This window comes from Mustelus asterias, chromosome 20 (genome assembly GCF_964213995.1).
Source record: "Mustelus asterias chromosome 20, sMusAst1.hap1.1, whole genome shotgun sequence".
Taxonomy (NCBI): Eukaryota; Metazoa; Chordata; class Chondrichthyes; order Carcharhiniformes; family Triakidae; genus Mustelus; species Mustelus asterias.
In genome coordinates, this window is record NC_135820.1 from 60671830 (window position 1) to 60686580 (window position 14751).

General features: G+C 42.6%; 1 protein-coding gene across 2 annotated transcripts in view; it reads right to left on the minus strand.

The window, feature by feature from the left end:
* The window catches only part of ptprt (protein tyrosine phosphatase receptor type T), a 999403-nt gene that overhangs the window by 946415 nt on the left and 38237 nt on the right, over positions 1-14751 (minus strand). The gene's annotated exons all lie outside the window — the stretch shown is intronic.

The window sequence follows — 14751 nt, forward strand, 5'->3', positions numbered from 1 at the left end:
CCCTTAAAATTCTACCCAAGGTGTTAATAGCTAACATTATACCTACCGTTAAGAAGAACGAGGGAACATGTCCAGGGGACTATAGATCTGTTAATTTACCTTCAGTGGTCAGAAAAATAATTCAATTCCCTATTAAAGGTGAAAATAAAAAGAAACATTTGCAAAGTGTTATGAATAGGCAATTTGGCTTTTAAAAGGGGAAGCTTTGTTTGATGAACCTCTTTGAATTTTTTGAAGAGGTAAAAGAGAGAATAGGTAAGAGTAATGTAATGGATTAAATGTAGTTACATTTCCAAAACACCTTTGGGAAGGTACCATATGATAAACTAATAAAGAAGATCAGAGCATGCAATATCAACGAACAAGTGTAAAAATAGATAGTTGGATATTACAATATAATAAGCAGAGAGTGCGTTAAAGGGTAGCTATTCAAAGTGACAGAAGATGGAAAATGGGACTATACAAGCTCAATGCTAGGGGTACTGTTGTTCATAGTTTATATCAATAATTTAGTCCTTGGAAGAAAAAGAACTATCAGATTTATGGATGACATCAATTAGATGTGTAATTAATCTTGAGGAGGATTGCACTGAACTACAGGACAACATTAATGAACTTGTAGAATGAGCATGTAATTAGCAAATTAATTTCAAAACAGAAAAGTGTGAGGGATTATATTTTGGAAAGAAGGATAGGAAGGTTTATAGTTTGTTTGCTAATTAAGAATCTAAATTGAGTAAAGAAGCAAAGGGATCAGGAAGTACAAATATATAAATCACTAAAAGTAGCAACACAGGCGAACAAGGTCATAAAAAAGCAAACAAAACACTACTTCGAGAGGGATAAAAATGCTTGCATTGAGCCTTGGTTAGACCATCTGTATGGATGCATTGGAAATGAAGCTAGAAAGCGTATGGGGGAGAAGAGAATGATGCTGTTAAGGTTAGATGAGGAAGCAAGGGAGGAGGCTCAATTGCAGTTTGAATTTGAGCATGAACTATTTGGGCTGAATAGCTTGTTTTCATGCTGCATATTCTAATTAAATGTAAAAGCACTGTTTGTGACATAGTTCATACTTTGTAAATCACGGCATAATTGTTCATTCACAATCCATTGGTTAAGTTTGCACAATATTCAGAATAACAAAATAGAGCATACAAGGAAATAACTAAAAGCTCCAATACAAAAGGCTCACCCAAAGTTCTTGAATGACACAATGATTTGACTGATTCCCTCCCACATGCTGACAATGAAGAAATGAACATTTTATGGTTCCACTATTAACTTCACTGACTTCCACAACTACCTCGAAGATAGTTCCCCCACCCCATTTCCTACAAGGAGTTTATTCCATTCCTGTGGCTTCTCCATCACCATCATATTTGTTCTGATGATGCAACCTTCAACATCAGTGATTCTGATATGATTTCCTATTCCCTCAACCAAAGATTCCCTCTACCTTAATTCACAAAGCCTTCAAGCAAGCCTGTTTCATTATCACCAGGTATTCCCCTTAATTTTTTGAAAATTAGCGATCTCACTGGCTGTTCATGCCACACTCCCGCTGCAGCGAAGTTGGAGAATTTGGTGGCCAGCCAAATCTCCGTTCACTGCAGCGGAATGGGAAAATCCCCCCGGAGCGAATGGTGGTAAAAGTCCAGCCATGATTTTTCAATGTTCAACTGACTGGAAATTTTGCAATTTTGAACAGAGACAGAGCAATTTGCTTCAAAGTACACGGCCATTCACATCCCAAGGTGAAACAAATCACCCTCAAGGGTGTCTGAAGAGAGAGACATTTCCAATAACCCAGACATCCATTGAAATTCACAACTGTCTAAGGAAGAGACATTAAAAATGCAATATACTGGACATTGAAACAATGACTCCCACAGACAAACACACCCAAAGCCTCCTGGAAACAGACAATGGGCAAATTGTTTCAAAACAAGGCTGCCGAGCTACTAAAGAGAGATTGCAAGTGACACAGCCGGTGTCCAGAAAGTCTTCAGCAGAGGAAACGGGCTGAAGGCTGATTTCTTTCCATTTCTCTCTTTTGAAGTCCGAGTGCTATTCAGTTTGAGAAGCCAACTATCAGAAACCTACCAGCAAACTGAGATCTCTCAATAATTGGAAAACTTCCGACATCTGACTGCATCCAAAAAACCAACTAACCCAAATCAGTCGCAGCATTAAAAATCTACACCTTCAGGATAACCGAAGAACACTCAAACATTTATTCTTGAACATTTTTAAAATTGAATTCTAACTCCCCTTCTTTCTGATATCTGTAGGTGTGTGTGTGTGTGAGAGTCTGAGTGATTGCATGAGGGTCAAATGCTCACTGTTGTGTTTTGTTATTTTTGTCTGGTTTAATGGTAATAAATATGCACTCTCTTTGATGCAAGAAAATCTTTTTTTGATTGGCTCCTTATTGCTCACAGCTGAAATAGTTAAATACATTCTGATTTGGAAAAGGCATACCCTCATGAGAAAGAAACTTAAACCTTTGTTGTGAGCAACCGAGGAATTTAATTAGATGGGAGCAGTTTATCCTTTCTTACCTGGTTGAAAACATTTCAGCTGCTTCTGCTCTCACCCCTCACCCCAAGGGCGGCACAGTGGCATGGTGGCTCGCACTGCTGCCTCACAGCAGCAGGAACCCGGATTCAATTCTGGCCTTGGGTAACTGTGCTTTCTCCCGTGTCTGCATGGGTTTACTCTGGGTGCTCCGGTTTCCTCCCACAGTCTAAACATGCACAAATTAGGTTGATTGGCCATGCTAAATTGTCCCTCAGTGGGATTAGCAGGGTAAATACATGGGGTTACAGGCATAGGGCCTGGGTGGGATTGTTGTTGGTGCAGGCTGATGGACGAATGAATTTAGAACTGTAGGGATTCTATGATTCTTACTTCCACCATCACCAGTCCCTCACACCCCAAGATCCAATGTTACAAAGAACCTCAAAAGTGAAAGCATTATTTAACACAGAGCATTGAAGACAAGCAGGTTACATAACAAAATCACTGAGCAAATAATGAAAATCTAACTGATATCTTTTGAATTTCCATGAGTGCAGTTGTTTGATCAGGTGGCTAGACGATAACTTTTCAATCCCAAAATCTTTTTATAAAAAGAACAAAATAAGAATCTAGGGGCAGGATTTTCTGCTCAGATATGCCCCTCGCTTTTGGCATCTCATGAGATGTTGTGCCCATGTCGCCATTAGCCCACCCGGGCCAAAATTTCAGGTTCTTCATCTTTCGTCATAACTGGAAAAGGTTAGACATGTAGCAGGTTTTTAAAAAGTTCAGAGCCAGGAAATCGGGAGATTGGAGGAAAAGAACTAAAGGAAATCAAAATATTAGGTCCTCAAGATTTCACTGAACCTCACTGGAAGAGTTTCAAAGGCTGAGGTCAGAGTGGGAGCAGGAAGGAAAATGTAAAGAACAGAGTTTGATCCCTGAAGTTGCAGATAGTCATCAAGATTTACAGAGAAGGACATATTGGGTATCTCCATGCAGTGGGAATGGGAATAACATAAAAGTGCCTTCTATCGATGTAGAAGAAATATGGAGAATCAGAGGGACACCGAGAAGGGGAAAGAGAAATATACTATTAAACTAAGGGGACAGAGAGAAGAGTTTTTCTGTGGATGGGTGTGAAGAGAAAAGTTTAGCAGCAGAGAGAGAGAGAACCCCAACACATTTTCACAATGGTGAACAGCTTCTGAAATGTGGGAAAGTCCCGACAATTTTTTTTGCCGTCATCTACTATGTGAGGGGTGAAATGAAACTTATGCTATGACAGACCACTGCTCAACTGTACCTTCATTGTAGAGGCATGGCACCAGCTTATATTCCAGGCCATTTTACCATGACCAGCTTTTTTGAGTTGTGCCAGTTTTGTTTGAGTTGTGAGCAGGCTTTCACTGAAGTTTTGGTTGGTGTATATATGTGTATAGAATCATAGAATAGAATCATAGAATCCCTACAGTGCAGAAGGAAGCCATTCGGCCCATTGAGTCGGCACCAACCACAATCCCACCCTGGTCCTTTTTCCCAGAAGCCCACATGTTTACCCTGCACTTGGATATCATGCACTTGGATTTTTCGAAGTTATTGATTCGGTTCTTTAACTTGAGGTTTTTGACTAAGGGAAAAATGTGAGGAATGAACAGAAGATTGGGCAACAGATTTCAAAACTAGTTTGCCAATGGAAACTGAGTGCTAAGAAATGGACCAAACCCTCCGGGAAGATGAGTCCAATTGAATTCTATCAGGTCATTGTTTAGTGCAGCTCCCACTGCTCGGAAAATAGACATCTTGCCATAGGAAATTTGTAAATAATATCAAAATAAGTGGGCAGCTGCCCACTTTAGAAAAATGTTTATTTCATACAAAGGGGACTGACCATTTTAATTAGACCTTTTCAGAAGCGCAAGCTGGAATTTAATAATAAAAATGCAAGGCAATGTACATTGGACAGGGAATCTGAAATGTCGGTACAGTTAATTATGCAAGAGGATTAGCACAGAGGTTAGAACCCAAATGAAAAATTAATTAGGTAATTAACTTTGATATTAAGGTGATAAAACTAAATGAGCAGAAAATACAGCATAATCCACATAAATATCACTTCGTCAGTGGATAACACCCTTAGAAAAAACATTACATTGTTCAAGTAACATAAAGGGGCCCCTGCACAAAGCTTAATCTAGTCTGGGAGTACATTGGGTAGAAAATAAAGAGTCAATCTTTCATTTCTCAATACTCTGTTAAAACAACAACATATTTTTAAAAAACATACAATACCAGAGGGATTGCTTTCAATCTGGGGCCTGTTCCAAAATTTTGAATTATAGCAAAAACAATTCTTAAGTTACACACCAAATAATGCTTGTCAATTATACATACAACTGAAAATGACAAAGATTATGTTATAAACAATCAGATGAAAAAAAATACTTAAGCAGCATCTGTTTACAAAAATCTCAACATGACAATAATAACAACATCAGTAAAATGGAACTGAATATTCCTGGAATTCAATTCCACTCTCTTCCCTCTTTGAAGACATTACTTAATTACCCCATTGGACAAGTTTTTGGTCATCAGCCTTAACATTTCCTTTTGTAGCCCAGTGCTAGACTATTTTGTAAATAATACTCCTGTGAACTGCCTTGGAGCAATTTATTATGATAAAGCCACTATATAAATATGAGTAGAAGTTGTTGTTGACTGGCATAAAGGAATATTCTCAGGCGCATTAGGATATAATGAGCTATGTAAACAATTCATTAGAAGCCTTGACTGAAGGCTGAACACGCTTTCACTTCCCTCCAAATTCTTCATTCGTTAAAGCAACTTTAATTAAATCAACACTTCATGGTTTGCAAAATAGGCAACCAGCTCAACATCAAGGATAGATGTTTTTCCCCTTATTTAAGTGATTTCCATTGACTTCCCAATCTAACCTGATCCAACTCCCACTGACAGCTTTCTCAAATTAATGAACATACAGCTGACAAATACACAACTCTTAGGATTATAGAATCACTACAGTACAGAAGGAGACCATTTGGCCCATCAAGTCTGTACCAACCAAAATCCCACCCAGGCCCTATTCCCATAACCCCACACATTTACCCTGCTAATCCCCCTGACACAAGGGTCAAATTAGCATGGCCAATCAATCTAATCCGCACATCTTTGGAGTGTTGGAGGAAACCAGGGCACCCGGAGGAAACCCACGCAGACACGGGGAGAACGTACCGACTCCGCACAGACGGTGACCCCAGGCCAGAATTGAACCTGGATCCCTGATGCTGTGAGGCAGCAGTGCTAACCACTGTGCCCCCCCACATGGTCTTAATATAACCATTCAACACATGGTTAATAAACAGTTAAGTGTTTTTTCTTAGCTATGAAGTCAAGCACTCACATTTAAATGAACAAATTTAATCCTCCCCTTCACGTGAGTTCATTCATTTAAATAGGTGAGATCATGAGATAGTTTCCACTACCTAGCTCTAATAGAATTAATAGTCAGATCCATTATCTTCCTTAATTTTGCAACAGCTTCTTTAAGATTTTAAACATTTCACCCTTGTTTCAAAAGATGTCAGAAGATCCGGCACTAGCAATGAACTAAATCCACTTCAATCTGCATACTTAGCCCACACTGAGCATAACAAAACAAATTTATTTTCATACATAAAAGCAGGAAATGCTGGAAAAACTCAGCAGGTCAAGCAGCATTTGTGGAGAGAGAAAAACACAATTAATGATTGGAATCTTAACACTGGCGGAACCTTCCTGGCCCGCTGCAGTGAACGGAGATTTGGCTGGCTGCCAAATTCTCCAACCTCGCTGCAATGGGAGCCTGGCACAACCGGTGCGGTAAGATCGCACCCAACGTCTTGAGTCCATACGACCCTGCTGAGTTCACCCAGCATTTTCTGTTCTTATTTCAGATTTCCAGCATCCACAGTATTTTGCTAAAGTTTCTTTCCATTGCACTTTTTAAAAATGTCCTTAACAAGCAATTTTTATTTTGTTGCCACGAGTCAAAGTCAGACGTGAGAGCAAGGCAAAGAAGCTTCAAGTACAGAAAGGAAGTCACTGGCAGATCATGCTGATCTGGCTCACCGCTTCAGATCCTTTCTGTCTTGTTAATCTGAAGAAGAGATATTCCAAATTCCATACGCCAAAACAAACAAATAAAGTTAACAGACTGAAATCATCATAATACGCTACTGGCATTTGGTTGGACAGAACTTGAGTATTGTTGAAAAAAAAACTTTTCTGTCAGAACTTTTTCAACTTGCACCCACCAGGACATTTCACAAGAATACAAATTCAAGGGAGAAACAGATTTATAAGAAGAGATAGGTTGGCAAGTGTGCTCAGATTGGTTGAAGCATTACCATGGGGAATGCACCAGTTGATGGCGACTTTTGGTTAACTGCCAAGCATTGTTTAAATTTTAAATTTTAAACCATGTAGTTTGACTCTGATTAGTCAAGGCATTATCATGAAGAATGAATCAGCAAATGGCTGTTAATTTGTTTAGTTGAAACAGGCACAATGTGTACACATGTTTTTTCTTTTATTTACACTATATGTGATTCGGCATTAGACAACATTTGCTAAATAATCCTCAGTGTGCTAAGAATGATGCTGATAACCAATTTAAGATAGTCAGCCAGGTTCACAGTATGGTGCATTTGAGCGTACAGGAAGCTACATATGTTAATACACAGCATGCTGCTTTTTGCAGACAGAAAGAACACATACACACATTGCGCCTGTTTCAGTTAAACAAAGTAAGTGACAGGTATTTGCTGATTCATTCTTCAGGACAATGCCTTGGCTATATCAGAATAACGTTACCTGTTTTAAACTTCAAACAATACTTGACAGTTAACTGTCAGTAACCGTCAACTGGTACATTCTTCATGGCAATGCCTCTATCAATCAGAGTCCATTTGCCAACCAATCAAGACTTTCTTTTCTTACAGTATAAATTTATGGTCTTTTGATTTTAACAAAACTCTTTTTTTTGGCAATACTCATATTATTCATATTTGGTTTAAGCCGAGAATGTTGATTGTGTGCTTAAAGTGTTTCTTATATGACAATAATGCTTACATTTGAAAAATACTTCAATCTGTACAGAGGTTTGGGACATCCTGGAGTGGTGAAAGGTGCTATATAAATGCAAGTTATTTTAAAAAAAATAGCACAATGAAAAGGTGACAGAAAAAAACTGAATCAAACATTGAACAAGTTAGCCAATGGACTGGATTTTGCAGTTAATGGCAAAGACACAGACCTCAAAGGAAACCCCCCTCAGAGGTCTTGTGAGCTCTGCGGGGCAGATCCCCCTTTTCCCTACAGCAGTTTAAATCTGGCATTAAATCAAGGTGAAATGCTGGCATCCAGCAGCAGTAATGTCACCCAGAAAGGTAAGCATCCAATCCCATTCGAGTATCCTCACAGACAACGAACCAGGAAGTTTACTTTTAATCTAATTTTTTAGACAGCGAAATAAGTAATAATGATTAGATTAAGACAGAAGCTAATATAGAATCCCGACAGTGCAGAAGGAAGCCATTCGGCCCATCGACCCTGCACCGACAATGATCCCACCCAGGCCCTATCCCTGTAACCCCATATATTTATATATTTATAATCCTACTAACACAAATGGACAATTTATCATGGCCAATCCACCTAACTCGCACATCTTTGGATTGTGGGAGGAAACCGGAGAATCTGGAGGAAACCCACGCAGCCAGGGAGAGAACGTGCAAACTCCACACAGACAGTGACCCAAGCCGGCAATCGAACACGGGTCCCTGGCGCTGTGAGACAGCAATACTAACCACTGTGCCACCGTGCCGCCCAGTGGGAACTGAAAACAACATTGTACAAGTATGCAGAACTTTTATGGAGGCATTTGAAATTAGCTTTCGATGGCCAGTGACCAAGACCCCCTTTAGAGTTTGATCATAGTTCTTTCAATACCCCCTTTAGTTTTTTTGTGTGGCTGCATAAGTATTTACGTACAAGGTCTATTAGTACCTTCCAAGTTGCTGCACAACTGTGTATACAAGCAGTTTAGCAGCATTGTTGCCAATGGTGATGTTCAGCAGTAATTATAAGGTCAGCATGCTGCTGAAAATCCAGTTACACCTTCTTTAATAAAGGTGCATTTTTTCAAGGGTTATTGCAGCAGAACTGGGAGCACAAAATTTGAACTTTTTGTCAATTCGCTAACGGCTTAGGGGTTTCACTCTGGGGGATCTCAACAGCACATCCTCTGGAGGAATCTAGAACCAATGACAGGAATTTTGGGATTTCCGTATAATTGTGTGTGTGTGCACAGATTCCCAAAGGGCCGAGAGTTTCAATGTCATTACGATGATGGTCGCAGGCATCTATCTTGGGCAGAGGCTCTGACACTGGATCATGAGAGACAGCAGGGAGGACCAGGAGCACTCCCCCGCAGAAGATACCACTACCTAGCTGCCAGGGTTTACAGGCAGCGTTCAAACTATTCAGACATAACAGAGGTCCAGTGCCAGAGAAGGTTACGGATTTCAAGGGAAGCTGGGACAAGCGTAAGCCAGGTGACTGTAAATTGGGAAATGGCTATAAATTAGGAGAGGGGAGTGTGCATGGTTGCAAATTGGGAGAAGGGAGTGTGCAGCGGGACTTGGGTGTCCTTGTGCACCAGTCACTGAGGATAAGCATGTGGGTACAACTGGCGGTAAAGAAGGCAAATTGCATGTTGGCCTTCATTGCGAGAGGTTTTGAGTACAGGAGCAGGGATGTGTTATTGCAATTATACAGGGCCTTGGTGAGGCCACACCTAGAATATTGTGCGCAGTTTTGGTCTCCTTTTCTGAGGAAGGATGTTCTTGCACTTGAGGGAGTGCAGCAAAGGTTTACCAGGCTGATTCCAGGGATGGCGGGACTGATGTTATGAGGAGAGATTGACTAGGTTAGGATTGTTTTCGCTGGAGTTCAGACGAATGAGGGGATCTCATAGAGACTTATAAAATTCTAACAGGTCTGGACAGGGTAGATGCAGGGAGGATGTTCCTGATGTAGGGGGAGTCCAGAACCAGGGGTCACAGTCTGAGGATTCAGGGTAGACCATTTAGGATGGAGGTGAGGAGACATTTCTTCACCCTAAGAGTGGTGAGCCTGTGGAATTCATCACCACAGGAAGTAGTTAATGCCAAAACATTGAATGCATTCAAGAGGCGGCTGGATATAGCACTTGGGGCAAATGGGATCAAAGGTTATGGGGAAAAAGCAGGATTAGGCTATTGAGTTGGATGATCAGCCATGATCATAATGAATGGCGGAGCAGGCTCGAAGGGCCAAATGACCTCCTCCTGTTCCTATCTTCTATGTTTCTATGTTTCTAAGACCGGCAGATCCTGAGCAGCCAGAAGTCTAGGATGAGCAGGCTGACGTCAGGACTGTTCAGTGGGGGCCCCGATTTAGCACTTTTCCAGGAAGCCTGGCATGCCCTACTCACCCACAGAATCCATGGGTATCACCGCAATCTCAGATAGCTCACTGTGAACCACTCCATGAGCCCAAATGCAAGACAAATAAAGATTTATATCCCGGGTGTCTATCCACAGCCATTTGTGAGGCTGAAAACATTCAGGCACACGGAACATTGATGATTTGAGAGAAATAAGAATTTAATGGCGGCAACAATCACATAACACAATATCCAGCTGGATAATCTACAGAAACCAATGAGAGGAAAGGAAATGGAAAGCACCCTGTGCAAACCCCTGGCTATGATCAATGTGACTGAAGTTTACATTTATAGGTGCTACGTCGAGATATTCCCCCCCCCCATTGCCAGCAACGTCATGCCAGGCAGGGTGGCACAGTAGCACAGTGGTTAGCACTGCTGCTTCACAGCTCCAGGGACCTGGGTTCGATTCCCAGCTTGGGTCACTGTCTGTGTGGAGTTTGCACATTCTCCTCGTGTCTGCGTGGGTTTCCTCCGGGTGCTCCGGTTTCCTCCCACAGTCCAAAGATGTGTGGGTTGGGTTGATTGGCCATGCTAAAAATTGCCCTTAGTGTCCTGAGATGCGTAGGTTAGAGGGATTAGTGGGTAAATATGTAGGGATATGGGGGTAGGGCCTGGGTGGGATTGTGGTCGGTGCAGACTCGATGGGCCGAATGGCCTCTTTCTGTGCTGTAGGGTTTCTATGATTCTAGGGTGCTGATATCAATGCCTGTTGGCACTGATGACCTTGGTGGCTGTTCTCTGGCTGGCAGGGCCTGATCAGGCTCCAGCCAGAAGGATTCGCTCAGGGACATGGCTGGGCACTCCTCAGTCACCGCAAACTCGGAGAATGACATGGGTACTGGCAGTGAGGCAGTCGCTATGCCACGTCCACCCGGAAACCATGAGGAGGCCCTAGAGATGACAGCCACCTCTGTCCATGCCTCCTTGCGTTGGTGTGGTGGCCTCCTCCTTTCGTCCATGGGTATCAATATGTCCCTTCTGGCTGTGACTGCCTCAACCAGGACTCCGTGGCTATTGTCTGGGAAACGACCAGCTTGCTGGCTGCCAGAAATCCCCTCCCACTTGCTGTGTACACCAGCGCTCACCATCCTACCGGCTGTGGTGCCTCAGTGGCCTTTGTATACTGCCTTTATACTTTGTGATAGGCTGCCATTGGACATGGTGTCCACCATGCCACTGACCCAATGTGGCCGCAATTTAACCTGGCTGTCACTTAAGTGGCCAGCGAGCATAACATGGCAATTCTCAACTGATATTGGGCAGGACCAGGATTGGCAGCTGCTTCCAGTTCCACCCACCGATCATGCTCATTCTGTGTGAAATTCTGCCCATAGGAACAGAAGTAGGCCATTCAGCCCATTGAGTCTGTCCCACCATTCAATGAGATCATGACTGGTGTGATATGATAATCCTGAACTCCACTCTTCTGCATTAACCCCATAACCTGTGATTCCCTCAGCAATTAAAAATCTGTCAATCTCAGCCCTGAACATACTTAATGATCCAACTTCTAGAGTCCCTTGTGATAAAGAATTTCACAGATTCACTACCCTCTGAGAGAAGAAAGTCCTCATTTCTGTCTTAAATGGGGTATCCTTTACTCTGAAATTCTGCTCTCTGATCCTAGACTCACCCACAAGGGGAAACAACCTCTCAACATCTACCCTGACAAACACCCAAGAATCCTGCGTGTCTCAAAAAGGTCGCCTTCATTCTTCTAAACTCCAAAGAGTAAAATCCCAACCTACTCACCCTCACCTCATCAGAAAATCCCTCCATACCTGCGATCAACCTCATGAACTTTCTCTGGATAGCCTCCAATGCTAGTATAACTTTCCTTAGATTTTTTAATGAACTAGCCCAGGATGGATTTGAACCTGAGGCTCGAGGGATGACTATGACAGTAAGCGTGCTTGCTCATGTCCTTCTATAGAAACAAGGAACTAATTACTAATAAAGAAAGTACACCATTGTTAACATGCTGTTCAGAAGGTGTAAGTAAATAATGTGAATTCTCAAATTGCTAAATGCACATTTTAAAAGGTTTGATTTGATTTATTATTGTCACATGTATTAGCACACAGTGAAAAGTATTGTTTCTTGGACGCTATACAGACAAAGCATACCATTCATAGAGAAGGAAACAAGAGTGCAGTATGTAGTGTTACAGTCATAGCTAGGGTGTAGAGAAAGATCAACTTAATGCAAGGTAAGTCTATTCAAAAGTCTGATGGCAGCAGGGAAGAAGCTGTTCTTGAGTCAGCTGGTACGTGACCTCAGACCTTTGTATCTTTTTCCCCGACAGAAGAAGGTGGAAGAGAGAATGTCCAGGGTGTGTGAGGTCCTTAATTATGCTGGCTGCTTTGCCGGGGCAGCAAGAAGTGTAGACAGAGTCAATGGATGGAAGGCTGGTTTGCATGATGGATTGGGCTACATTCACAACCTTTCGTAGTTTTTTGCAGCCTTGGACAGAGCAGGAGCCTTACCAAGCTGTGATACAACCAGAAAGAATGCTTTCTGTGGTGCAACTGTAAAAGTTGGTGAGAGTTGTAGCTGACATGCCAAATTTCCTTAGTCTTCTTTGAAAGTGTTGGTGGACGTTCTTAACTATAGCGTTGGCATGGGGGGACCAGGACAGGTTGTTGGTGATCTGGGCACCTAAAAACTTGACCATTTCTACTTCATCCCCGTTGATGTAGGGGTATGTTATTCACTACGCTTCCTGAAGTCGATGACAATCTCTTTCGTTTTGTTGACATTGATGGAGAGATTATTGTTGCCGCACCAGTTCACCAGATTCTCTATCTCATTCCTGTACTCTCTCTCATCATTGTTTGAGATCCGACCCACTACGGTGGTGTCGTCAGCAAACCTGAAAATCGAGTTAGAGGGAATTTGGCCACACAGTCATAGGTGTATAAGGAGTATAGTAGGGGGCTGAGAACACAGCCTTGTGGGGCACCGGTGTTGAGGATGATCGTGGAGGAGGTGTTGTTGCCTATCCTTACTGATTGTGGTCTGTGGGTTAGGAAGTTCAGGATCCAGTTGCAGAGGAAGGAGCCAAGGCCCAGGCCATGGAGTCTGGAGATGAGTTTCGTAGGAATAATGGTGTTGAAGGCTGAGCTGTAGTCAATAAATAGGAGTCTGACATAGGTGTCTTTGTTATCTAGATGTTCCAGGATTGAGTGCAGGGCCAGGGAGATGGTGTCTGCTGTGGACCTGTTGTGGTGGTAGGCAAACTGTAGTGGATTCAGGTAGTCAAAATGGGTGTAGAATGCATTGAGCTTACCAGGGAGGGACGCGTTGGAGCCGACGATTTTACATGCCTTCATCTTGTAACCTGTTATGCCTTGCAGACCTTGCCATAGTCGGCGGGGTCTGTGTGGCTAGCCTGGGACTCTAGCTTGGTCCGGTACTGTCTGTTGGCATCTTTGATGGATCTCCTTAGATCATGTGTAGCTTTCTTGTATAGGTCAGGGTCACCTGACTTGAACGCCTCAGACCTAGACTTCAGCAAGCAGTGGAAATCCCTGTTCATCCATGGTTCCAAGTTGGGGAACACACGGATTTGCCAAGGGTACACACTCTTCCTTTCAGAGAACAGCAGGTAATTTTCACTTCAGTCTACTTGCCCTAACAGAAAATTTTGACATCACTTTGTATCCAAGAGTCCTCCAAAACAATCAGCAATCATTTGACATCAAAAGGAACAATTTGGAATGAGTTAATGATCAGTGATCAGCACTAATTCCCATCGTTTGACATCAAAATGATCAAAAGTGAAAAGGCATTAAAAGCGATAACTAGGCATCAAAAGTGATCATTAGGTCATCAAACAAGCATTCACTCATGCCCTCGCTGCCCCCTCAGCCCTCACTCACTCACATTCACACCATGGCACAGTGGTTAAGCACTGCTATCTCATAGCACCAGGGACCCGGGTTTGAATCCAAGCTTGGTATTGACTGATCCCAAGACTGTCTGTGTGGAGTTTGCATGTTCTCCCCATGTCTGTGTGGGTTTCCTGGGTGCTCCGATTTCCTCCCACAGTCCGTGCTAAAATCTCCCTTAGTGTACTCGAACAGGCGCCGGAGTATGACGACTGGGGGATTTTCACAGTAACTTCATTGCAGTGTTAATGTAAATGCACTTGTGACATTAATAAATAAATTTTAAACATCTTTCCTTCCCTCTCCCTCAGCCCCACTTACTCACACACAGCTTCCACTCCCCACTCAATCATCCATCCCCTTCTGCTTCTCTACTTGCCAGTTTCCACTCCTTCCTCTTGCCCCACTTTCACCCTCGGCCCCAAATCGCCACCTCCCAACCTTGCTCTCTGCCCCAGGCCACAATCTCACATTCTCCCCCAGACTTTGATCCCACTGTCTTCCGTGTCCAGCGGCAATGATTCACACAAAGGAGGCAGCACCGTGAAGATGATCCAGTGCAGGGTGGCACTCTGCCGGTGGCACCTGAGCATGGCTGTCAAATCACAAAGCAAATTAAAGGCATGTGGCTTTGGCTAAAACATTGTTCAGGAAGGATTCATCCTTGTGCATGTTCTGAGATGTGCCGATAGTGTATAAATTCTTTCTATGAGGTTTGACAGTGAAGTAGTGCATTGGAAACCAAAATTATTATATTTTTGTTGTCTTTTGTGCCAATGCTCTGAGGAC